The sequence below is a fragment of the Arvicanthis niloticus genome, chromosome 14, assembly GCF_011762505.2.
Source record: "Arvicanthis niloticus isolate mArvNil1 chromosome 14, mArvNil1.pat.X, whole genome shotgun sequence".
NCBI classification, from domain to species: Eukaryota; Metazoa; Chordata; class Mammalia; order Rodentia; family Muridae; genus Arvicanthis; species Arvicanthis niloticus.
In genome coordinates, this window is record NC_047671.1 from 75,772,826 (window position 1) to 75,798,197 (window position 25,372).

Genomic DNA, 25,372 nt, shown 5'->3' on the forward strand with positions numbered 1-25,372 from the left:
TTGTGTAGCAATCACTCACACTGGCTAATTCACCACTGCTTGCCCTGCCCTGCATCTCTGCCTTTCTGTAAAAACCACAACTGTGTTGTGTAAGACTGTATATTTTGGACATGGAGTAGTCTCTATAGCTGAATTTTGAAAACTGCACAATATGGCCACAAGCATAGACTTTAATGCAAAACAAGGTGAACTGGACTCTTTTGGTCTACTAATAAAAACCGAGGCTATTTTATTAATAGCTCATCATAGTAGAGGGCAGATGGGAAACATAACCAAGTGTATTCACTGTTCTCCTGAAATGCTTTACTATTTCCTATGACTGTCAGAAATTAGATATCAAAGCTTTTGAACCTTTAAACAAGGTGCTTCTGTCTTCCTTTGAGGTCAGAGGGTCCTTTCTGGATCTTCCTCTACAGCTTGCTTTCAGCACATGGTCTTGTAGTTGATGAGACAGATGTGAATGTGAAGGAATCAAAGTAACCCAAGAGAAAGAGGGATGTGTAATTAGCAGAATTACATAGCTGCCTCTGTGCCTTTAATTTAGGAAGGCAGTGACTTCAATCAGTGTCTTCCCATTGTGACATACTGCATCTGTGCCTCATGGACACATTTCAAAGAACTCTGCCACCCAGATTGAGGCTGAGTAGCAAGTTCTTCATTTGGTCAGAGGCTTAAGTGACTCCAATGACTGACTTCTGACTTAAGTCTCATTTAGACATGTCTGCCACTCTACAGATAAACTCCAAGCTTCCATTGAGGCATCTGCAAATGCATCCTCTGTGGGCAGTCACTTAATTTAACACTGAGTTGCCAGACCATGTGCTAAGAACCAGAGATAAATAAAATAAAAAATATATAATAAAATATATATAAAATCTTTCTTGGTTTTTCTTCGTTTTTCGAGACGGAGTTTACCATCATGCCCAGATAACTGTGTATTCTTTATGAAGAATCTAAACAGTGAGAAGTGATGAAAGTATAAAAACATTCTTTTTACTTTTTCTAATTTTGTTGTCTCTTGGGAAAAAACTGCTGTTAAAAATCTATATTCTTACTGAGTGTCATAATATATGACTGTAACCCTAGCATTTGGGAGCCAGAGGCAGGCTGATCACTTTGAGTTCCTGGCCAGCTGGAGATACATAATGAGACCCTGTCTCAAAAATAAAAGTCTATTTTTTATAGCTATTCAAAATATATGTGTGCACACAAAGACTCTCTTTATTACATTGTCTATATGCACACATGGAAATGTTGGGTAAGGTGTGCACATTGTTAGGTACTCATTGTTGGGTTCCGAGGAAACTGGGACAAACAGCTGAGTGAAGTGCCTATTAGTCTATCAAAGAGGTTCTGGCCACCAGGCTCTCCCAACATCACAAGTACCTGTGTTGCAGAGTCCTGGTTCCCCTCAGCACTTCACTTCTCATCCCTGCCCCCATCCCAAACCTCTTCAGCCCTTATGTTTCCCTTCCCTCCCTCTGCCAGCTTCTCTTTTCCCTATGATAACCCAGTCATTTAGGCTCTGTTGGATCTCTTTCTGATCTCCTGATTCTCTCTTGGCCTCTTTTTTTTTGGGGGGGGGATGGGGGGGTTGAGACAGGGTTTCTCTGTGTAGCCCTGGCTGTCCTGGAACTCACTCTGTAGACCAGGTTGGCCTCGAACTCAGAAATCCGCCTGTCTCTGCCTCCCAAGTGCTGGGATTAAAGGTGTGCACCACCACTGCCCGGCTTCTCTTGGCCTCTTGATCCTCTCTTGGCTCTGCTCTTGCTTCTCTCCCTCTCCTGCCCCTCCCTCTTCTCTTCCTCCTTCACTCCCCACTCCCCCTCCTCTCATGGCCTGATCTGTTCTGCCAGCCATGTTCATCTGAACCCTTCCAGATGCCTCTGGCTGTTTTCTCCCTCATATCTACAATAATAAAACCTTCTCTTTAGACCAAGGAGGGGTCATATTCTCATTTTCATTCACCCATAAGACAAAAGGTATGAATTACTGAAAATTAGATTAATTTTTTTTTTAAATTCTCTCACACACAGTTTAATCCATATAAATTTCTTGGAGTTTGCAGAAAGACAACACTACCGGCTCTACAGCCAACCAGCCTGAAAGTTTTGCCCTGTAAATACTCTTGTTGCTCAGTTGCTGAAACAGTATTTATTGAGCCTAGATCACATGGCAGACACTGCACTATCTATAAATAAAACCATGAGGCCTTCCCCTCCAAATCCAGACTACATAGGGTTAAACCTGATATATGTGCCCGTCTCCACCTTCCTTTTCTTTCTCCACTGTTTATGGTATGCATGTGTATGTGCACATGCATGTTTCTGCATGTGTGTGGTACATGTTTGTGAGTGTTTACATGTGTGCAAATAAATACATGTGGGGTCTCAATTCTCAATAGCTCTGCCCACATGGGGGCAGAATTTCTCAAACCCAGAGCTTGCCAATATGGCTAGGTTTTTTTTTTTTTTTTTTTCTGTTTGTTTGTTTTGTTTTGTTCTGTTTTCTTTAGCTACTTTGCTCTGGAAATGGGGTCTTCACAATCTGAAACTAAAAGTATAGGAGCCATCATATCTGCTTGGTATTTGCATGTTTTTCTAGGGACTGAAACACTAGTCTTCACCCTTCCACAGCCAAGAGCATCATCACTGAGCCAACCCTACCCGCGCCCACTCTCTTTTTCTTTTACAAAATAACCTTTACAAATAAATTCCAGTTAAAAACAGCTCAGTGTCATGATTGTTGTTTAGGCACTACCCTTCCCCATCTGAGCGTGTCTTACCAGGAGAGCTTTAGAAGTGACTCTCCCTAGTACAAATTCCAAGTACTTTGAGAAGCCTGCAGGTAAGATTTTAGGGGACTCAGGCTGCTTCACCCTGGCCAGGGTGGGCCTAATGAGAAAGCTGGCTTTGGGACATTGCTTTGGCACTTATTTACAACTGACATTCAGTAATAAGCCAATGCTCAGGGTGGACAGAGCACTGCAGAATCTTCCAGACATACACAGTCTCTCTTCCTTGGGAGAAATTATGCAGCTAAGAGAGAAGAAAAGGCTTCATTGTTGTTGTTGTTTCTGTCAGTGGTGTGTCCGGGTGCATGGGTAGAATCCAGAAACTTGTGGGTAGTCTCACTGAGCTACCTGCCCACACATGTAAAACTTATTAAAAGTCAAGTTTAGTATCATCTCTTATAGAAGACTACCTCTTCCTCTATCCAACAGGGATGAAAGAGTAAGGGACTTTGGAATGGTATTAATAGCTGTCACTAAACCAACATTCAGAACACCATCATCTCATGAAAACTTATTATATATTGTCCCTGATTATTTTTCTATGCAAAATGAAAAATCCCATGCTAAATTTCATGGAAGACTTAAATTACAGCATGACCAAAAGTGACCTTTTTGCAATGTGCAGCCTGGCCAGCCTGACTGCTCTCCCAACCCCCACTACCACAGATACCACAGGTTTGCAGTGGAACTTACATCAGCCGCAGGCCCATCTCCATCCAGCCCTCTGTTCACATTAAAACTAAGCAGTATATAATTTAGGAAAGGGAAAATGCAATCCTAGTTCTTGCCCCCACACTGCTATGAAATCCCAGCTTTCATGTGCAGGAAGCTCCATGTTGATTTTGGCATCCCTATGGGTTAAAAATCTTGTTTAAATGTTGCAGCCTTAGAATGGATTTGAGGTCTTTCCTACATTGTTTTATAAAAGGCTTCTGCCTGATTATTTACAGATGCTGTTTCTGAGAAAGCTGAAAATAGTCTCACTATGAACACTGAAATTTGGGCTCAAGCTTCCCCATTTTATGGTGAACAGTTAGTTTGATGGAGTCAGGCCTCAGGGCAGGCCTGCTAAACTGTTCTGACTGGGGTTTCTCCTAGTGTCTTGGGCACTGAGATCTCTGTTGACCAGTCAAGGAGTGACTGCTCAATATGCTCAGTCAGAAAATTACTGCTGAACTATGTGTCAGGTCTGTGCCTGGAGCTGGGGACAGGGACAAAAACCGAGACTCAGTGGCAACGGAAGGCACTGTAGGAAATGTTACATCACATATGAGAAAGGCATGCTGGAATCACCTCATGGGGGTGAGAAGAGGGGGGAGGCAGCCAAGTTCCAGCAACCTCACTCCTCTCCACTACCTGATGTCTCTACGCATAATAAATAGCATAGGTCAAATAAAGTATGGATTTCTTTTTTGAGTCTGAAGTAAGCCTTTGCCTCAGGAGAGGCCTGGTTGGTATCTCTCAAGTGAAAAGAGATATACCCTTGTTTACTCAGGTGAAGAGAGACCCTTGTTTTTCAACATCTCCAAAGACTTTTGCAGAGCTTTAAGTGTGTAGAGTACAGTGCAACCCAGAAAGCCCTACTGTTTCCATAGCCCAAACCCTGCAGCTATGGCAGACATTCTTTTCTATTCCCTGGTGCAGGCCTTGGTGGTAACTGGAGAAGCATTGTGTCTGATGCAGGGCTGCCTTCTTTCCAACCACAGTACAGGTTTTCTCCACCTAGAGTTTATGTCCTCATTCATTCTCTCAGTCTCAGTGACAAAATCCATAATTGAGTTACAAAAGGAGTACATGATCTAAAGATTTTCCTTCCCAATTCTTAGGAATTCTCTAACCTCCTTCTTCAAGACAAGCAAGTGACACTGGAGAGACAGCTTTGCTAAGAAAAGTTATGGAGAGTGAAATACAGTCTATACAGGTTTAACTAGGGACATATGGCCCCTGTAGTCAGTGACATTCCCATGTTTCTCTGGAGCCATCAGGACATGTGGGTTAGCAGTGAAGATGAACTTTAGGACTAGCAGTGGGACCATAAATCACCAGGTTAAAGACTTTTCCATATGATTTACAACTTGCAGTAACTATGGCCTTGCGCATGCATTCAGTAGCTCACCACCTCACCTTTTTATTCTATAGGTTCTTGTTCTTAAAGAAAAATGAGCACAAACCTAAAACAGAGTCACGGTACAGTTGCTTCTAGGAGTAGCATGTTTTCATTTTGCAGGGCACTTCTCCATAGATTCTTTTATCTAGATGTCATAAGTTTTAACACCCAGGCTGATGGCTAAGCAAAGGCACAAATATGTCAGCTCATTTGTCCAAGGTCACAGAGAAAAGAAAAGAAGACCTGCCTCATCTCTTCCTTGTATACTGTCACTGCTCTTTGTAAAATACACCTTGGGTGCTTCAATAGCAAGACGCATACACAGATAGTCCTTGGCTCACCAGTGGTTCAACCCAGGATTTGTCAGCTTCATGATGGTACCTATTCAATTGTTTTATTTTGCATTTGGTCCAGTACCCAATAGATTGCAAGAGCTTCAACACTTTGTTATAGAAAGAGCTTTGTGACAGATGATTTCACTCAACTGTAGACTCATGTAAGAGTTCTGTGCACATTTAAGGTGGGTGGGGTGAAGCTATATTGTTTATCAGGTAGATTATATGCATCTTCAATTTATGATGGGCTTATCCAGATGGGGAACAGCATTGTAAACAGAGGCATATCTACTCATAATTTTATTGGTTCTCAAAATATTCCTAGGAGATAATTAAAGAACTAGGTATAATACAGATTGTTTAAGGATAGCTGTGAAACATTTTTTAATGGCAGTGGTTTATGGGTGGTTATGGTGTGTTATGGACAGGGAAGCAGCTGCTGCTCCCTTTCATACCCTTCCTTGCCCTTATTCTATGGGTCTGTGCACTTTGAAGGCTTTTGAATTTACAGTTTTGTTAAGTCTTAGCTCACTGAGGTCAATGGTTCTCAACTATAGATATGTAAATAAACTTTGGCCAGTGTCAGTGGCACTGACTGTTCTATTCTCTTTGGTGTCTATTAAGAAAATTCATGTCAGCATTCCCAACTGCCTGTATGAACCTACTTTGGGTTATTTGATTGTTTATAGCATCTTACTGATTTCCTCACTGACTAATGCATAGGATTCCTTGTGTGATATTGCCACAACCATGATTTTACCTTTTAAAAGTAACCTTTTGATAACAGCTAGCTATTATAAAAATTATACTAGTATTTAATTGAATACTTAGTATAAAAGTCTTGTAAGAATTTTACATGTGTTTAATTTGTTCTTATAGTCAACATTTTGTAGGTGAGAAAACAGAATTTGGGAATAACTTATGTCTTACCCAAGGTCCACAACAAGCAAGGGAAAGGATTACCTCTCTTTCTCCCAGAGGCCATCACTATTTTTCCTTGGAGTGTGTCTTAGTCACTGTTCTATTGCTGTGAAGAGGTTACAACCAAGTTAACACTTATAAAAAATAGTATTTAACTGGGGCTTGCTTGCAGTTTCAAGGGGTTAGTCCATCATCATCATCACCATCACCATCACCATCACCATCACCATCACCATCACCATCATCATCATCATCATCATCATCATCAGCGAGCATGGAGGCAAGCATGGCACTAGAGTAGTAGCTGAGAGCTACATCCTGATCCAAAGATAGAGACAGAGCCTGACATAGGCTTTTGAACACTGAAAGGCCACCCCCACAGTGATATACCTCCTCCTAATCCTTCTCAAATAGTGCCACTCCTTGAGCACTAAACAGTAAAACATATGAGCTTATGGGGGTGGTATTCTTACTCAAACCATCAAGGAGTTTATCATATTTGGTATTTTTTAAAAGATCTATTTATTTATTTTTTATTTTATTTTTTGTGATTTTTATTTTTTATTGGATATTTTATTTACATTTCAGATGCCATCCCCTTACCCCATTTCTCCTCCCTAGAAAACCCCTATCCCATGCCCCCTTTTCCTTTTTGCTTTTATACAATTTTTTAAAAATGTTAATCAAAGGCTTTGTAAGTTTGGTATTGCTCAATTAGAAGTGTAACCCAATACCCAACCTAGATATATCAACTATCTTTGACTGGTGGAGACACATGAACATCTGCCTCCATGCCCCCTCCTCTTTCTCTCTCTCATCACCTAGCTTCTCCTCTCCTTCTTCTTCTCCTCTCCTTACTCCTTCTCTTCCTCTCAGTACTCCTTCCCCCTTAGCTCCTCCTACATATCACCCTTCCTGTTAAAATAAAACTTTTCTCTCTAAATACAATTAGAGCATAATTATGCCAATTTGTACCAGTGAGGTACAAGATAGTCCTAATACCCAGTCCATCATTTTGTTGACTAACCAGAACTTCTGTCATCTCTCCTAACTAAAACACTTAGTTCTGAACCTGGCTTTTTCCTTGGCTTTAGAATGAATGTCAGCTGAAGACCATCCACTCAAATCTTTTCTCTCAAGGTAAATAGCCAGGATTGGCTATGAGGCTATAAGTTTTCAACCCCGTCAGAAATCCAGAATGACTGAGTTAACTGAAATTATGGGAAGCACAAAGCATAGCTTCTAAAACTTAGCCAATTTATAGAGACTGCTGAACACCTGGACAGTCCCTATACTACCAAACGTTGGAGCATCAAATCTTCAGCCTTCTGGCCCAGGATCATCTGACAGACCTAGTGATGCAGAATTATTAAGGACTGATTACTCTGTCTAGGCAGATATAATCAGTCAACTATTCTGCAAGTGTGTCCTTTTCTGGACAGTAATTTGTCTGTAGATGGAAAGAGGCAATTCTTGCCTAGTAGCTGTAATTGACCACTTTTTAATTGGTTGTTTCAAGCCTCAGTTATACAGGGTTATTATTGTCAATGATCAAACCTAACAACTCTCAAAAGTTTTACTTCTCATTGTACCACTGAATACAGTTTAAGAAAATCAAAAGTATATATTGTACTAAAGTTAAGTGTCTAGAAATCCAGTTCATTGATATATTCTATCAATGTACCTTTCATTTTGAAAGTCATTTGATATATGCCAAACAAATGGTTTGAACTACTTAGTTGAGTTGGGAAGACACGCTCATGTGAGTGGTCCCAATCTCTACCATGGGAGATTTTGAGCACTGTAAGAGTGGGGAATGAACAGATGTGCCCTATGACTCTGTTCTTCTATTGGCTGTTGTGGGGCATAAGAAGCATTTCTTGTCTGTTCCAAATCACCTTTGGTGGGTTTGTGTTTTGTTATGTTAGTGTTCAGTCTTATTGAAATGCTATGGCTGGAACGCATGACCTCATTTGAGCTTGGCAAAGGCTCTACCTCTAAGCTCTACCCTAGCCCCACCTCTTGTCTAATCTTTTTAAAAAACACGCAATCCTCCACACACTGCTATCTGTTCTGTAGAGGGTCAACTTAGGACCTTTTGCTACTCAGTCTTGACTGAAGGTTTACCATGGGCTATGCATTCCCTGTTGTCGTCACAGAGACTATAGCAGTGATTAAAACAGAAAAACTTGTTCCCATGGAGCAAGTAAATTTTGGTAGTATGAGGAGATAAATAAAACTAAAAGATTAGGTGTTATGTTATGAAATTAAAAATTTGGGGAGAAATCTTAAGGTTAAAGTACTGACCAGTCCAGTGAGGTGCTCAGTGGAGAGAGCTGCGTGTAGCAATGATGCAGCCTTAGGGCCTAAGTCTAACCCTCTAAACCTCCAAACAATGGAAGTTGAGAAGACACTCCACAGAGTTGTCCTCTGACCTTCACATGCACATTAGGACACATTCCCACACATGACTGTACATACACAATAATAAAATAAATATAAAATTCAACAATAACATAAGTAATATGGTCCATTCTGACCAGAGCAGAGTTAGTATCTAATTAAAGGGCTAGATGAATTCTAATTTTTAAAAAATGGGCTAAATTAAAATTAACAACAGTAAAAACTGTAAGAATGGAGGGATATTTTTTCTTTTTTATACAGCTTTTTTAAAAAATTACTTTATTTTTATTCCATGTGTTTTGCCTCTTTGAGTGTCTTGTCAGAGTGTTAGATGCCCTAGAACTAGAGTTACAAATGGTTGTGAGGTGCCATGTCAGTGTTGGGAACTGAAACTGGGTCCTCTGAAAAAGCACCCAGGGCTCTTAACCACTGAACCATCTGTCCAGCCCTGAAACCTCAGGTCAGTGGTTATTTACTTATTTTTGAGGCAGGGTTTCTTCATGTAGTCCTGGATGTCCTGTAACTCTGTAGACCAGGTTGACCTTGAACTCAGGTCTGTGTGTGACCATCACCAGACAGGATTTTGTTTTTTAATGATAGGAATTTATATAACATTGTGAAAGGGGAAATAGAGTACACACAGCTGATGGGGAAGGAGGCTGAGGCCTAGGAATAATGATCCATTCTACCACTAACATGGCCACCACACCACATGTATTGTAGCTCAGGTCTTAGTTTCCTTACACAACAATTGAAGGATAAGAGTATAATCAATTCTGCTATAGCCATTCCTCCTACTTTGAAAATACAAATTTGTTCCAACACAACTGATATATTAAAGACAATTTGAGTGTGTATGAAGTTTGCCTTTCTTCCACAGGAAGCTCACTAAACTGGGGAAGGCAAGAAAATACAAGATGTGCATACAGGCATCTTAACATCCACCAGCTGTCTAGGGTCAGCAGTGTCAGAGCTACACTCACCCACACCTGCTGTTTAAACTAGTCACCTGCCTTCAGGCAGGCAGGAGAATTTCTGGGGTGGTAGGAGCAATGTTTTTAAAGTACTCTATTTACTGTAATATTTATACTTTAAAAAATCATTGAGTTGCATAAAACCATGCTATTTTAAAATTTTACATTCATATATTTGTGTATGGGGGTGGTACATGTCCCACACAGGGAGGTCAGAGGACAACCTGCGGGAGACTTAGGGGGAAAGCTCAAGTCACCAGATTCCATGACAAATGCCTTTCTCACTGGCCTGTGATAACTTTTTAAATTAAGTTATTTCTTTTTTTGTGCCTGGCAAAGGTGAAGTTTTGGGGTGCTTTCCCCCTTACTCTGATTCCCCCATTAGCCTATTGTTTTCACTGCATGAATATGCAATAGTGTGTTGATTTTCAGAAAGACAAGAGGTCTGTTACACCAGGAGCAACTGTTTGGAGATCATTTTCAAGTCAACATTTACCTCTGTCTCAACTCACCCTGCTGTTTCTAGATTAATATTTCCCTTTAGTAGTCTTTTAAATGAAATTTAACACACTCCATTTCAGGAGGCTGAAAATAAGTCAATGCTGTTTTTTTGTTTGTTCGCCAATTTTTCTTATAAGGAAAAAAATGAAGCAAGTCACACCATCAACCATACCACCATTTGATGTGCTAGTGTGGACAGGGGTGTGTGGGGGGGGAATCAAATTAAGTGTGTACTTACAAACCATTTTGATTACAAAGGTGGTAATTCTTCTAAGCACAACAAAAAAAAGAAAAGATAAAGAGGGTCAGATACCCTGAAAAGTCTACTTGAAGGTCAACATGAGACCCCTAGACTGCATCATTAAGCAAATCTATGAGTGCTTATTTCAGCAGCATATACATTAAGATTGGAATGATATAGAAAAGATGAGCACGGCCCCTTTGTGGTATGACAGGAAAATTTATTAAGCGTTCTCTATTTTTAACTGATCATGGAGTGCTCAACTCCAGTTATAAACAATGTAGCACAACCCCTACACCTAAGGCTCAGGGAACGTCATGGAAGGAGGTGGAAGACTGTAAGAGCCAGAGGATTACGATGCAGGCTATGACATAGTGCCTGTCATATATGACAGGAAAGCTATAGCCATGAAACCTCAAAAGTATGGTGGTACATACAAGACCTGCACAACCATACCACCATTTGACGTGCTAGTGTGGACAGGGGTCGGGGGGAATCAAATCTTATAGGGCTCTTCTCCAAATGAAGAACTTCAGGCAAAATGGCTGCTGAGAGACAGAGTTGATTTTCAGGGACAAGCTATGACCCCACCCAGATAGGATACCTAATCTTCAGGGGTCAGCTCTAAACATGTAAGTATACAAGCAATGATAAATGAACTTATTAGGCTGAATTTACATATATCTATGAGAGTAGACAGATGATAGATAGATGATAACTAATGATATAGACAGATAAATTGATAGACAGATAAACTGAGAGACAGACATGCAACAAAAATTTAAAAGTAAGAGATCATGAATTTGAAGCTTGGGTGGACACAGGAGGAAATACAGGGAAGAGGGAATGACAGCAATGATGTACATATGGTACTCACATGTAAAAGGCTAAAGAGAATTTTTTAAACTAATCAACCAAAAATCAAATATGTAAGGCCAGTCTTTCTGTTCCTAATAATATATTACTAAAATGCCTCCCCAAAATCACTAAGCCACTTTCACTGTGAAAAGGGAAAAGGGATTGTTAAAATGTAGACTTTCTACTGATAACAAGAGATGTTAAGAGAATCAGCCAATGGTTCAGAAGTGTTTCAAGTCATCATTTGAAGACACAAAAATCAAACACAGCTACATACTGCCCAAAATGACGTTTTTTTAAATACTAACTGATAATTATCCCAAAGATAAATGCAACTCATACCTTTTTTTTGGTGACAGCTCTCCACAACAGGGACTAATAATTGTTTTCATAATTAAACTATGACTTATGAACCAGCCTACAGTCCATGTTTACTGTACCTGCATACCTTCTTAGCAGCCACGTCTAGATCATTCTTTCTTTTTAGGCCACTTCCTTAAGAAAGACCTTTATTAATATCCCTATCAGCTCTGCCTATTGCAATCTCTGCCTGGTGTGACATAATAGTTGATGTCAAATTCCTTCTAGATGTCTATGGTGGTTTGAATGAAAATGGCCCCATAGGCCCATAGGCCCATAGGGAGTGACACTATTAGGAGAAATGGTCTTGTTGGAGTAGGTATGGCCTTGTTGGAAGAAGTGTGTCACTGGGGGTGGGCTTTGACACACCTCCCTGCTATCCCTGCTGTCTTCAGCTCTGGATATAGAAGTCTCAGCTAATTCTCAAGAACCATGTCTGCCTGTGTGCCACCATGCTTGTTGCCATGATGACAATGCATTAAACCTCTAAACTCTAAGCCAGCACAGTCAAATGCTTTTCTTTATAAAAGTTGCTGTGGTCATGGTGTCTCTTCATAGCAAAAGAAACCCTAACTAAAACAATACCCATCTCTATTTACTTTCATGACCACACTGCCATCACAACAGGCACTAAAAGCACATATTTGAAGCCCAACTAAACACACACCAGTTACCTTGATCTTACACTATACCCACCTCAACCCAATGACAGTAAGGGATTTTTCCTCCTGTCATGTCCCTGTCACTATTCACTTGCCAGCTCCGTGAGTTACTTACCTGACCTTACTCACCATTTACACCTCTTGGATGTCAAACATCCCACTCTCATCTGTTGTCTCAACTTCTCCAATTTTGACTAGCAGCACTGGGGTGTTTATTTTGTATTTACTTTTGATATTATAATTCTCTTCACTTATACTTCTCTCGTTGGATTTCATGTGTACATGTGTGTTAATATGTATGCAGGTGCACATGTATGCATGTATGTGTGAACATGTACACATAGAGGCTAGAGCTCAACTTAGTCATCAGAAAGATGAGATCATCTACTTTTTAAAAAAAGATTTATTTGTTTGTATATTTTATGTCTATGGGTGCTCTGTCTGCATGTATCTCTGTACACGAGCAGAGAAGCATATCAGAATAGGACATCACATCTCATTATAGATGGCTGTAAGCTGCCATGTGGTTGCTGGGAATTGAACTTGACCTCTGTAGCCAATGTTCTTAAACACTGAGCAATGTGTCCAGCCCTAAGCATCTACTCATTTGAGACAAGATCTCTCATTGGTCTATAACTTCCAGATTAGGCTAGACTGTTTAGTCAGCAAACCCTAGGGATTCTCCTGTTAAGAAGTGTGTGTGTGTGTGTGTGTGTGTGTGTGTGTGTGTGTGCGTGTGTGTGTGTGTGTTTCTATATGGATTCTAGGAATTAAACTCAGGTTATCATATTTTTGAGGTAAGCAGTTTACTGACTGAGGTATCCACACAGCTCTGGATTCTGAGTTTCTTAAAGATTTTAGCACCAAACCCACTTGAAGCTGGAGAGGTCTAGGAGTGTTTATTGCTCTGTCAGAGGAGGATTCAGGTGATAGCAACTCATTAAGTTCACAAACATTTGTGATTCTAGTTCCTTTTTAAATTTTTTAAAATTTTATTTACATTTCAGATGCCATCCCCTTTCCACATTTCGCCTCCCTAGAAAACCCCTATCCCATGCCCCCTTTTCCTTTTTGCTTTTATACATTTTTTAAAATGTTAATCAAAGGCTTTATAAGTTTGGTATTGCTCAATCAGAAGTGTAAACCAACACCCAACCTAGATATATAAAGTATCTTTGACTGGTGGAGACACGTGAACATCTGCCTCCATGCCCCCTCCCCCCATCACCTAGCTTCACCCTTCCTGTTAAAATAAAACTTTTTTCTCAAAATGCAATTAGAACATAATTATTCCTAATTGTACCAGTGAGGTACAAGATAGTCCTAATACCCAGTCCATCATTTTGTTGACTAACCAGAACCTCTGTCATCTATCCTAACTAAAACACTTAGTTTTGAACCTGGCTTTTTTCTTGGCTTTAGAATGAATGTCAGCTGAAAAACATCCACTCAGATCTTTTCTCTCAAAGTGGATAGCCAGGATTGGCTATGAGACTATAGGTCTTCAACCCCATCAGAACACAAATTACTGTCCAGAAAAGGATACACTTGCAGAATAGTCAACTGATTATATCTGCCTAGACAGAGTAATCAGCGGTCTCTATAAGTTGGCTAAGTTTTAGAAGCTATGCTTAGTGCTTCCCATAACTTCAGTTAACTCAGTCATTCTGGATTTCTGACGGGGTGATTCTAGTTCTAAGAGATCCAGTGTGTCCTTCTAGCCTCATGGGTACACATGCAAACACAAATATAAATTTTATAAAAGTCTACTCTCTTGCCTGTAATGAATGTTCTTTTAAGGCCACTAAAGTAAAATTCTGTTGAATTTAGAAAAAGATGAGAAACAAAAGTCTCTCTTACTCCCCCCTTCCTGTGTGTGTGTGTGTGTGTGTATACCTCAGTGGGTACTTGTACACACACACACACACACACACACACACACACACACACACAGAGAGAGAGAGAGAGAGAGAGAGAGAGAGAGAGAGAGAGAGGGAGAGGGAGAGGGAGAGGGAGAGGGAGAGGGAGAGGGAGAGGGAGAGGGAGAGGGAGAGGGAGAGGGAGAGGGAGAGGGAGAGGGAGAGGGAGAGGGAGAGGGAGAGGGAGAGGGAGAGGGAGAGGGAGAGGGAGAGGGAGAGGGAGAGGGAGAGGGAGAGGGAGGGAGGGAGGGAGAGAGAGAGAGAGAGAGAGAGAGAGAGAGACTATTTATATATTGGCTTTCTCTGAACATCAAGAGGTAAGTAAGGGAAGCATTCTGAATTCTGCAAACTTCTAAAAATACCTCAGTACCTTCAACATCTGGATCCTAATATTATATCGAGTTTATATCTTGTCAAGACACAAAAAGTGTTGAAAGATAATGAATACTCTTTTTGATGGGTCAGTCTAAAGATGTCCTGAAAACACATGACAGAAATTTAGAGTGACATCTAGACTCTTCATCTTGTATGAAGCAAATGTCCATAATAGTCTGATTGTGTTTCTGGCAGCCAGATATTCTTAATAAGTATTCACCTCACCTCTTTCCTTTTCCATATGTCTGTGCTGTTTCTGGACAGAATTTAAGCCAGAATCCGTGACTAATGTACATGGTATGACAGCTAGAAACAAGTAACATCTTGGCCATCAACTCTTGATCATAATACTATTCTTGGCCAATTTATTTGGGTCCATTAAGGAGCCCTGCTTAGTGGTTAAAATTCTGTGTCATTCCCATTATCTGGTGACCTGTAGGGAAAATAAAGCAGATCTGAGACTTAGCAGAAAGGGTTACCCTGGTGTGGGAGATTATAAAATTTGGAGGAAACTGCAAAAAATATATTTTGGTAAGTACACTTAGGCTGAAGGCACAAAGCTGCGATTGGTAGGTTGACTCCAGAATATTGACCAGAGTGTAGTATGCAGACAGTATAAAGTCCTGTCTCTAAGGCACATCAGAGGCAATAGGAAGTGCCAAGTCAGTGACACTGCAAACAAACTTCTACAATGAGAGAGGTATCTTAAAGTTGGATTATTTATATCTACAAATTGGGAAATTGCCTAAATTTAAGTCATCCCATGTAAATAGCAGTTTGGGTGTTTATTGTTATTAGAATTATCATATGTTTAATATTAGAAGTTGTCAGCAAATTATTTTGGTTTGAATGTTACTGTTTACTACATATATGATGGAAGGGTTATAATATGTATACTTCCAATCGGTAATAAAGGAAAAAATGGCTTTCTGAAAACTACATAAATATAGATTTGGTCTAGATATTACATCTTTGTTGAATTGGTATTTGCAGGCTGTATGTCCAGCCTTCCCAGGAGTCATTTGAACCAAAAGTCATTCTTACGGATATCCAAGAATATGTGCTGTCTTCCTTTAGACAGCCATGAAAGGAACTGTGTTGCTCTGTGAAGATAGAGCATGTGTTCTCCGCTCATCCATATCCAGAAGTGTTTTGAGATGAAGGCTCATTCTTTCTACTTCGTTTGAGTATCTCACATGTCAGAGTCATCAATTGATGTATGTAACACAATATAACATATATATGTATTAGGTACCTGTCAATTAGTTGACTTTGCCATAAAAAAGATAAACAGCATCAGATCTATGTTTTCCATACATTCCCAGTTTATTATTTGGGACAAAACTCAAAACAAAATGCTAGCGTTTAAGGGAAGAGGCAACTGACAAAAAGAAAAACTCAGGAGGAAGTGATAGCCAAAGTGGAGGGAGAGAGGCAACAGATACTGAGGGGAAATCATGGGACAGAGCAGTATGTCTTGGCCCATGAACAACTCCATTAAATGTTGATGCTAAGACAGCAAAGGACCAGATTTAAGTTCCAATCCTTCATTCACTGTATGGGCTATGAAACATAAAGATCAAGGTCTTCCATCTGAGCCACAGCAGACATGTTCACAGCTGGAAGAGATCACAGATGACCCAAGATAAAATAGCTTCAGGGTGACCACCTGCATACCATCTCTAATTCTCTGGAAGTCTTCTGCCCAGTTTAATCTGTCCCATAACTCTTGACTTAATCTAATTTGTTATTTTCAAGTCTGTTCCTGAAGTCTCTTTTCTCTCTTCACTCGAAGGTTGATTTTCACTGTGGGGGTGTTGAAAACGAGGTGAGTATAGTCACCTGCTCTATGGAAAATTGGTTGAGGTAACTCCATGTAGTGTATCTATTATTCCAAGTAGATTAAAGGGGTAAGGAAAGGAACTCAGTGGTAAAAAGCTATATTCTGGTGTGGCCTGAGTCAACTCTGTGCAGCAGCATTTGAGTTAAAAGAATAGACTTTGGAGAAATAACAGTAACAGCAGCAGCATGCATTTATGGCCAGGTACTTTTCAAAGTTCAAAGTTCATAGTGCATGAGTTGCAAGTTCAAGGAGGGAAATGTTCTCTCATTCTTCAACTAATAAAATAGACCCAGGAAACAGAGCTTAAAGCTCTTACCGGTCCACACACAGGACACATATTTCTGAAGAAATACACCTTAAAAATTCACAGTATATACACATATGTTACATGTATATCATCAATTACAATTAACCTCTGAATTCCATGTCATATTCTGAGTTTTAAAAAAATTATGAAAGGGGTAAGATGACACATATGCTACATGTACATGTAAAGATCCACATTTAAAAAATTAAAAAAAATTTGATTGTAGAGATAGACTATTAGATATTTAAAGAACAGCCCTGAGTGATTTCAGATGTTGTAAGATTGCCAGCACAAACTCATGCTGTAATGCTCAGGCTGATCTATGAATTAATAATTCACTTTTCTGAATTCTCCTCTTCTGAGTTGGGAGCACAACTCAAACATAAGTGGTACTACATCATGGAGCCACAACTCATTCCAAATTTTAATACACTCTGTCTTTCTGCCAACTATTTATGAGTTTTAAACATCCAAATCCAAAGTGAACATTTGTGTTTTACGTTCAATACCTCACAGATGTATATATCATATTTAGCTTACTTTATAAAAAGAAGGCCAAGGAGCTACAAGAGGATCCCAGATCCTCACTCCAGAATTCCTGATGACCCCATTCTACTAATGTTCACTGGATATTTTAGAAGCCACAAACTGAACACAAGCCATATCTGAAGTTAGGTGATGAGGCCCTTAATGGCAGGACCATAAGGCTGTAAGTAGAGGGAAGGAATAATTATAAAGGAGGTGGGAAAGATTAACTCTGAAAGGAGGTGGGAAAGACTAACTCTGAGCAGGAAGTGGCTGCTATTTTCTGCTTCATCCAGAAGAGGCAGTGTGAGGAGCCATCTGCACCTTCTGCCTCTCCTTTCCTGTTGGTGAGCTACAGCACTCCCCACACAGTGCAGAGTTCTCTGCTGAAACTTCCACAGTGTTACCAACAGAGCTGGAGGACCATGCTTATAATCCCAGACCTCAGGAGGCTGACAGCAGGACCATGAGTTTGAGGCCAGCCTGAGCTATATATGGAGGTCCTGTGTATTTCCTGAAAACTGTGAATGCCTTAAGTTTTTCTTTGTTTTCTTCATGTTATTACCCAATAGGTATACCAACTAATCCATTATCTTCAGCGCTTGATATTCATTAGATGGGTGAACGCACAAAGAATAAATGTACACATGCAAGCATGTACACATCATGCATGCAAGCACATAATAGCAATTCTGCCAGACACACCTGTTAACAAAGCACTCAAGAGAAGGAGGCAGGAAGATATTGCAGTCAATTTGAGTCTAGCCTGGGCTACATAGTAAGATAATGTCTCAAAAAAAAAATAATGGACTCTGATGAACATTATTGAGGACTGAGAAGAATTCTCTTTTAGACAAAGTTTTCTGAGATAGAATGTAGTATTATATTCCTTTATAGTAAGGACACAAGTCCCTGTATAATGCCAGACAGAGAAGAGGTTACAAAGGAGTGAAAGATCGGCAATTTCTTTCTTCCATTGTCTACTATGGCTTTTTTCATCTTTTCAATATTTGCTTATGAGACAGGTCACCAATTTGACTTTAATTATGATGTCCATCGTCTGGCCAACACATGCTTCTCTCTGTGACTCCTGGTTTTCAAAATGCACCACTGTTGTCTCCAATAATGTGCTTCAAAGCAAACACATCTATTTCTAGAGTTTTCTCTGTCCCCTTTCCCTCATTTTCAGTCAGTTTGCATGGTGACTCTCATTTCATTTTCTGATGTGGCTGCTGCAGCCTCTCTAGCAACAGGTCTGACCAGCTCCCTTCACACAAGGCAGGAGGACTGTGCCACAGGGACACATGCTTCTACCCTTTCTTTCTTGCTTTCATAGAGCAATAGGACTGATGAAACACAGACAAAGGCTACACAGTTTGAAAACTTTGCATCTAAAATGCTTGCGACAATAAGTGTCTGGGATTAGATTTATTTTTTAGAATTTTTAGAATATTTGCAGATTCTTAAGTTATCTTAAGGATGGGTTCATGTTCAGTTTACTCATGCTTCAGATGCACTTATACACAGAGCCTAAAAGCAATGTTACATGGGAATTTAGGACCACCATGTTTTTGATGTAAGTGTTCAAGAATTTCTCAATTTTTGAAGACTCTTGCATTTCAGGTTTTTATATTAGAGATGCTTTGCCTATGTTGGGTGACAGGACAGACCAATGACCAATATTTCATATCTCCAGTGACCCTTCTAGCTATCCCAACATTAGACACTAAACAAGGCAGGCAGTCTGCCTACTTAGACAAATACCTAAGCTTGGCCTAATGAAGCTGCTAGAGAAGTGAATAGGAAAACCCATGCCATAGAATGTAATAACATGCACTTGTTCTCCCAATGTGGCACAACACACATCAGCAGATTCTGTGCACTGTAGGTCTCAGAGTGGGCCCCACCCTTGCGGGGGTGTTGCTCTCCCAGCAGCCATCCACTGAGGATGCCATCCACATTATAATTTGAGATCATTCATTTTTAGCCCAATTATTCAGAATTATGAAAGTCATGCAGTGGACCTAAATTTTATCTTCTTTTGACTTAATAGTTTAATTCATATTTAATCCACACACCATACAATCAATCACAATATACAAAATACAGTACTACACATATAGAATCATTAGCTTGTATATATTTAGAGTAGTACAGCTAATATTATTAAGTTTGAACACTCTTACCCCACCAGGTGTAATCCTGCACCTATGAGAAGACCTCAGGCCACAGTCAAGCACTACTTTACTTTCTAGAGATCTGCCTGTCCAAGGCACATGACAAAAATGGAATTACATGACATGTAGTCTTCTGCATCTGGTTTCTGTTGTACTTAGCATAATACTTTGTCTTTCCTGGCACTGAGGATCGACTCTGAGGCCTTTCCCATGGCAGGCCCCACTAAGCTGGCATAATATCTTTTAGGCTTTACCATACTGCAACATGTGCCAGCATGTCTGTCTGTCTGTCTGTCTGTCTGTGTCTCTGTGTTTCTCTCTGATCAAGGAGAATTCCACCATATGACTATAACACATTAAGTTTATTACTTACATTATAGCTAGTGGATATATTTAGGTTGATACTTTGGGTTATGAATAACATGCATATTTTTATGTGAGTATAAGTTGTCATTTCTCTCTTGTATATATTCTTAAGAAAATATATATATATTGTTTAAGTAGAATCACTAGGTCATATCTAAATCCTGTATTCAGTGGCTCTGGATGTGGTTCAGTTGTAAAACAGTTGCCTAACATGTGAGGCCCTGGGTTCAATCCCCAGCACTACAAAAAAATCTATATTCAAATTTAAGGAATGTCAAGACTTCTCTAACATTTATCTTTTTATTGTTGAATGATAAAAAGAAATAAGGAGAAGGACATGACTGCTCCTAGGTATGGTGGAGGAGGATTCATTGTAGATAAAAGGTAGAGCATGTCAGAGGCAGAGACATCTGGGAGAGTCCAGAGTGGACCTAACTCTGAGCCATGGGAGAAGAGTGGGAAGGTGAAGGGAGAGGGGAACCAGATGGAGTAGCCTGGAGGGTAAAGGGTCAAAAAGGGAGTGTAATCAAAATGGCTGGATTACATAGGGAAAAGCCTCTGGGCTAAGGGAAACCCAGCCCCTCAGCTGGAGAGTTGGGGAGGAAGGGGTAGAGGGCAGGGTATACCAGCCACACACTGTAACAGGTAAGGAACAGAAGGATGCTAGGACAACTTGGTGGCCAGGTCCACTTTGATGTTAAAATGGTACCGCAGCCATTTTTCCCAGAGTTTGAGACTTATCAATTGTAGTATGTGATATACAAACATTGTGTCTGTCTGTGTGTGTGTGTGTGTGTGTGTGTGTGTGTGTGTACCTGTTTGTGAATGAATTCTTGAAGTAAACAAAAATGAAAAAGAAGATTCTGGTGTTTTCTACAGCAACTCCAATTCTCTGTAAGTTCCATCACTATTTGCATGAAATACTTTGAAACTCCCACATGGTTTTGTCTCATTAGAAGAAATGAGGTTGATTTTAACTTACCCTACTACTTTGTGTCAGCCAATCATTTACACCCTGCACACTACTGAAAGCAAACAGAATGGCATGTTTTCTCCACATTTCCCATCTGACTTCTCCCTCATTGGCCCAAATTTTCCCCATTTATCTTTGGAATCTAGGTGTCCTAAGGCACACAGATCTGTCAACACGCTTTTGAAAACCATATGTACTTGTCTCTTGATAGTTTATCTGGGCTATAATTTAGATCTGCAATATCCTCCAAAGGCCCATGCAATAAAAGCTTCCTCTCCAGCCAATAGCACTGTCCAAAGTGGTGGAAACTTAAGGAGGTAGAGTCTAGAGGGTCACCATTCCTCTCCCCATCTACCCTCTTACTCCCTCTCCTTCTTTCTCCCACCCCCTTCACTCCACTTTGTCCTGTATCCCTTCTGCCTACACCCCTCTACCTCTAGACTAGCATGAGGTGAGTAACGGGCTCCACCATTGTCTCACCACAGGTGCTAGACAACAGGGTCAACTGACTATGAAGCAAAACCTCTGGAACTGTAAGTCACAATGAACCTTTCTTCCTTGTAAGCTAGTTGTTGTAGTTTATTTTGTTATACTATTGGAAAGCTGATTTCCATGACTTTGGGTGTTTAGTAACATCTTAATGATTGTTCCTGGCAATTTATACTGCCTTTCCTCTCTGTTGATGGGCTCCTTTTGGTCTGAACAATTGGAGATTTCACTCTATATGGCCATTATATGAGAGAGTCACACACTGAATTACTTTTTAAATGCACTGTGATTTTCTTTCTGTAACTATTTCATTAATAGAATCTCCTCCAATAAAAGATCATGCTGCACAGATGGCACAAGCATCTATGCTTTTCTATGCTTTCCCTGGCCTTTTTTTTTTTTTTTTTTTTTTTAAACAAGTACATAATTTTCCACTTCTATATGTAACTGAAAGTCAAATGACTATACCATCAGAGAATTGTTTATGTTGACTTGACTTTGCTATGGGTATGAGCTCATCAGAGCCAATTAGGCACCCCTCCCACCACCACTGCCCCCAACATCGTGGCCCTCCTCTGGTTCTCAGGGGTTGAAGAGAAAGCAGTATGATCTTCCCTTCTGGAAATGCTGAGCAGAGGCCACCCACATGGGTGTCTTGAATAGAATCTGACTTCTTTGCCAGACCAAGAAAACAAATCTACCAGAGATACTGCAAGAAAAACAGCAGTTCATGGCCCTGTGTGCTGAGAACCTAAACTGCTCTGGGTGAGCCATTGTAAAACATGGATGTAAAATAGCCCCTTCTCCTTCATATACACTTGACGTTATCACAAGGAGAACCTGCTTTGGTGTTTGGATCTCTTTAGGAATACACAGCATATGTAAAGGCAAAACGAAGCAAAAGGTCCTGTCCTCTCTTATTCTACTAAATACAAAGCTATGGGATTTTTTTTTCTACTACAGCAAAATGCACCAAGAATGTGATCACAGGGAAAGAAAAGATACAATGGTCAGTTTTGTATAGGCCAGACCATTTTGCTTTAGCCTTTTTCAAAAGCAGCCAACCATCAAAGTGATTTGATTTGATTGCTTAGGGGGTCTGATTCTGGGAACAGTGGCATGAAAATATGCGTCCAAGTGCCTGTGGTGAAGTGCAGAGGTCCCAAGACTGCAATTCTGATGCTTTCCAACACCCAAGTGGCAGCCACAAAGTTTGTCTTCCTCTCAAGTCAGTCAGGCCATCTTGGTAGAGCTGCCAAGATTAAATACTGGCAGCTTCCTAGGGAAAGGATCAGAAGACACACACAGGTACAGGTGCTCTGTGTGTAGCCAAGTGATACCGTGGGTTACTTTAGGCCCTGACAAGAAGAAGGCCATCATCAGATGCAGTCCCTTGTCCCTGTGCCTGAAAAACTGTGAGTCAAAATGAACTTTTCTTATAAAGATTCCTAGCCCTAGGGATTTTGTTATAGTATCAGAAAACTAGCATAAGAATTTCTTTTCAGTCATTTCAACTGTCTTCCCACATCTGCCTCTTTCCGGTGGTCATTGATTCCATCTTCTCTCTCGACTATTCACAAAAGATAGTCATAGTCTCCCCTCAGATTTCACTCTCAAATACACTTGGACTGTTTTCTGTTCCTACTAATATCAGAATCATCTTATTGACCACTGGCTAGCTCAATTTACATGTCAGAATATCTGAGATAGGCTGGTAACAATCTAGAAGTGACATTAGCTTTAATCCCTGAAACTGGACATGTATTTGGAGAAAGTGTCTCTGCAAACATCATAAAATTAAGGATTGTGAGATGGAGGATCATTCTGGGTTTTCTGGTGGGCTCTAAGCAGACAAACTAGTGTCCTTATGAGAGAAGAGGAAGAGGGGGGCATCTAGCAAACACAGAGGGAAAGATAGTAGGTCCCCAGAGGCAGCTAGTGTGGCGAGGAGCCAGGATGCTCACAGACACCAGGCACTCAAAGAGGCAAAGCATGGATTCTTTCTGAGGCTTCCAGAAGGCTCAGCCTTGCTGACTCTTGAATTTGGCCCAATGAAACTGAGATTGTACTTCTGGCTTCCAGAACTGTGTGTATACTGCTGAGCTTATGAAGAATTTGTGACAAAAGCCATAGTAAAATGATATAATGTAACACTCACATCCTTAGCAGTGAAAACGCACCACAAGCAACAGAAAGCCGCCACCCCTCAGCAATCATGTTAGCTATAATTGAAAAGGTAGAGTATTGGTAGGATTGAGAACTTCTGAGCCTGTGAACCTTGGTGGTTTGTGGCAATCTTTGGCACAGTGGTTTCTCTTACCTCACCCAGTTCTCTGCCTTTATCTTCCCACATGTGTATGACTACAATATGTAAATCCACGAACATGCCCATGACTTCATTCCAATCTCATCACCTGTAAAGATTCTCTTTCCACAGTTGGAGTGACAGTTCAGTCATTAAAATACTTCCCTTGCGAACATGAGGACCTAAGTCTGACCCAAAACAAAAAGCCAGGCTTACAATCCATTGTGGGGAGGCAGAACCCAGCAACGGCAAGGTGGCTTAATCTACTAGTTGATTTCCAAGCCAGTAAGAGACCTTTTAGAAATAGATTGATGGTACCTATGGAATGACAGACAAGATTATTCTCTGACCTCGACATGCATAAACTACCTACTCCTCCTCCCCTCCAAATGATATCACCATATTCATTGGTACTGGTGGTTAGAACTCAATAACTCTTGGGAGAAATAATTCAACTATAACTCTAAATTTAATGAGCACAAAACACTCACCTTCTTTTAAAAGCATGCTGTTTTCCATCTCTTCTACAAGTGAGGAGAAAGCACTCCTTCTACTAGTCCAGGGAAAGCCTTAGTAGTGTGTACTGTGTTCCTATTCTGCTTATTTCCCCTCTTCCTCCTAGCTATGGCAGCCTTTCCCCATCTCTCCAAAGAATATAGGTCCCTATAGCTGGGCTGTTGCCCTTGACTGTCACACACCTGCCCACCTCATCCTTCTCACTTCTTCCTATCTTCACCTGAGCTCTGAGAGCACAGACTATGTTTCATTCATCTTGGAATCTTAACCTATCACATGTAAGATAGTAAATGTTGTTCACAGATTTGTGTATAAATTGCATTATTTTATATACATGCACTCATACTTTTTTCCTGCTGTCACAAAAATACCCACCAAAAAGCAACTTAAAGGAGAATATTTTGCTCACAATTTAAGGGAATCCAGTCCATAGTGGTGATGAAAGTAGAGCAGTTAGTGTACGGCGTCTGTCCATCACTGTCATGTACAGAGCTGTGTCTCTTAGGTGATTCTAGAACCCCCTCAACTTGAGAATCAAAATTAATGCATAACAAAGAGCAAGACTATGCTACATGAAGTAGTTTTTTTTTTTTTTTTTTTTTTTTTTTTTTTTTTTTTTTTTGGGAGGGCACTTCCAAAAACAAAAGTTACAATATTTCTTATAATTAAATTTTAGCAAAAAATGTGCCTTTGCAGTACAAGGTACACCCAAGTGTTACTTTGTTTTATATCCTTTTAGTTAAAGAACATTTACATCATAGAGGGAAGGTATCAACTTGATCCTGTGACTCATATTGACTTTTTCTCACCTAAGAATTTATAATTTTTTTACTATACCCAATTATTTGCTATATACTAACTTATGCTTATTGCTTTTAAAAATTGATGTTGTCTCCAACCTAGATAATAAATTGCTTGAGAAAAAAAGTCAAAGTCTCTTTAAATGTCCTGAGTTTGCATGATCAAGCATTAATCAGAATGTGTGTGGAGTAAACTGTTAGCATCAATGATTACTTATGAACTCTTAGAAGAAACTTTGAATTATTACTGCTCTGTTGAATATTTGTGATTTAGAGTAAATAAGATCTTAGGTTGTAAACTCAGACAGACTTGGTTTCTATTTTCTGCTCCCTGTTGGCCTGTATACAATTTATGGAGGTCTTTACACCTCTGTTTCTTCATGAGTCAAATGGCATACTTCTCCTATTAGAGCATCTTTTTTAAGATTATAAGAATTAACTGAGACGACAGGTTACACACCACAAAATGCCTAAACTTGCACTAACAAATGTCTATTGTCATCACTATCATGTGTGTGCATGCGTGTGTGTATGTGTGTGTGTGTGTGCGTAATAAAAGATATGTATGTAAAAGAGTTGATATTGGCACTCGGCTGTATTGCTCTCTGCCTCAGTTTTCGC

General features: G+C 40.1%; 1 protein-coding gene and 1 non-coding gene across 2 annotated transcripts in view; one reads left to right on the forward strand and one right to left on the reverse strand.

The window, feature by feature from the left end:
• Nucleotides 1–25,372, reverse strand: part of Colec12 (collectin subfamily member 12) — a 156,348-nt gene that overhangs the window by 85,462 nt on the left and 45,514 nt on the right. The window lies entirely within an intron of this gene.
• LOC117720273 (U6 spliceosomal RNA) lies at nucleotides 10,413–10,518 on the forward strand. The gene has a single exon (XR_004608292.1). It is a non-coding gene; the product is annotated as a U6 spliceosomal RNA (small nuclear RNA).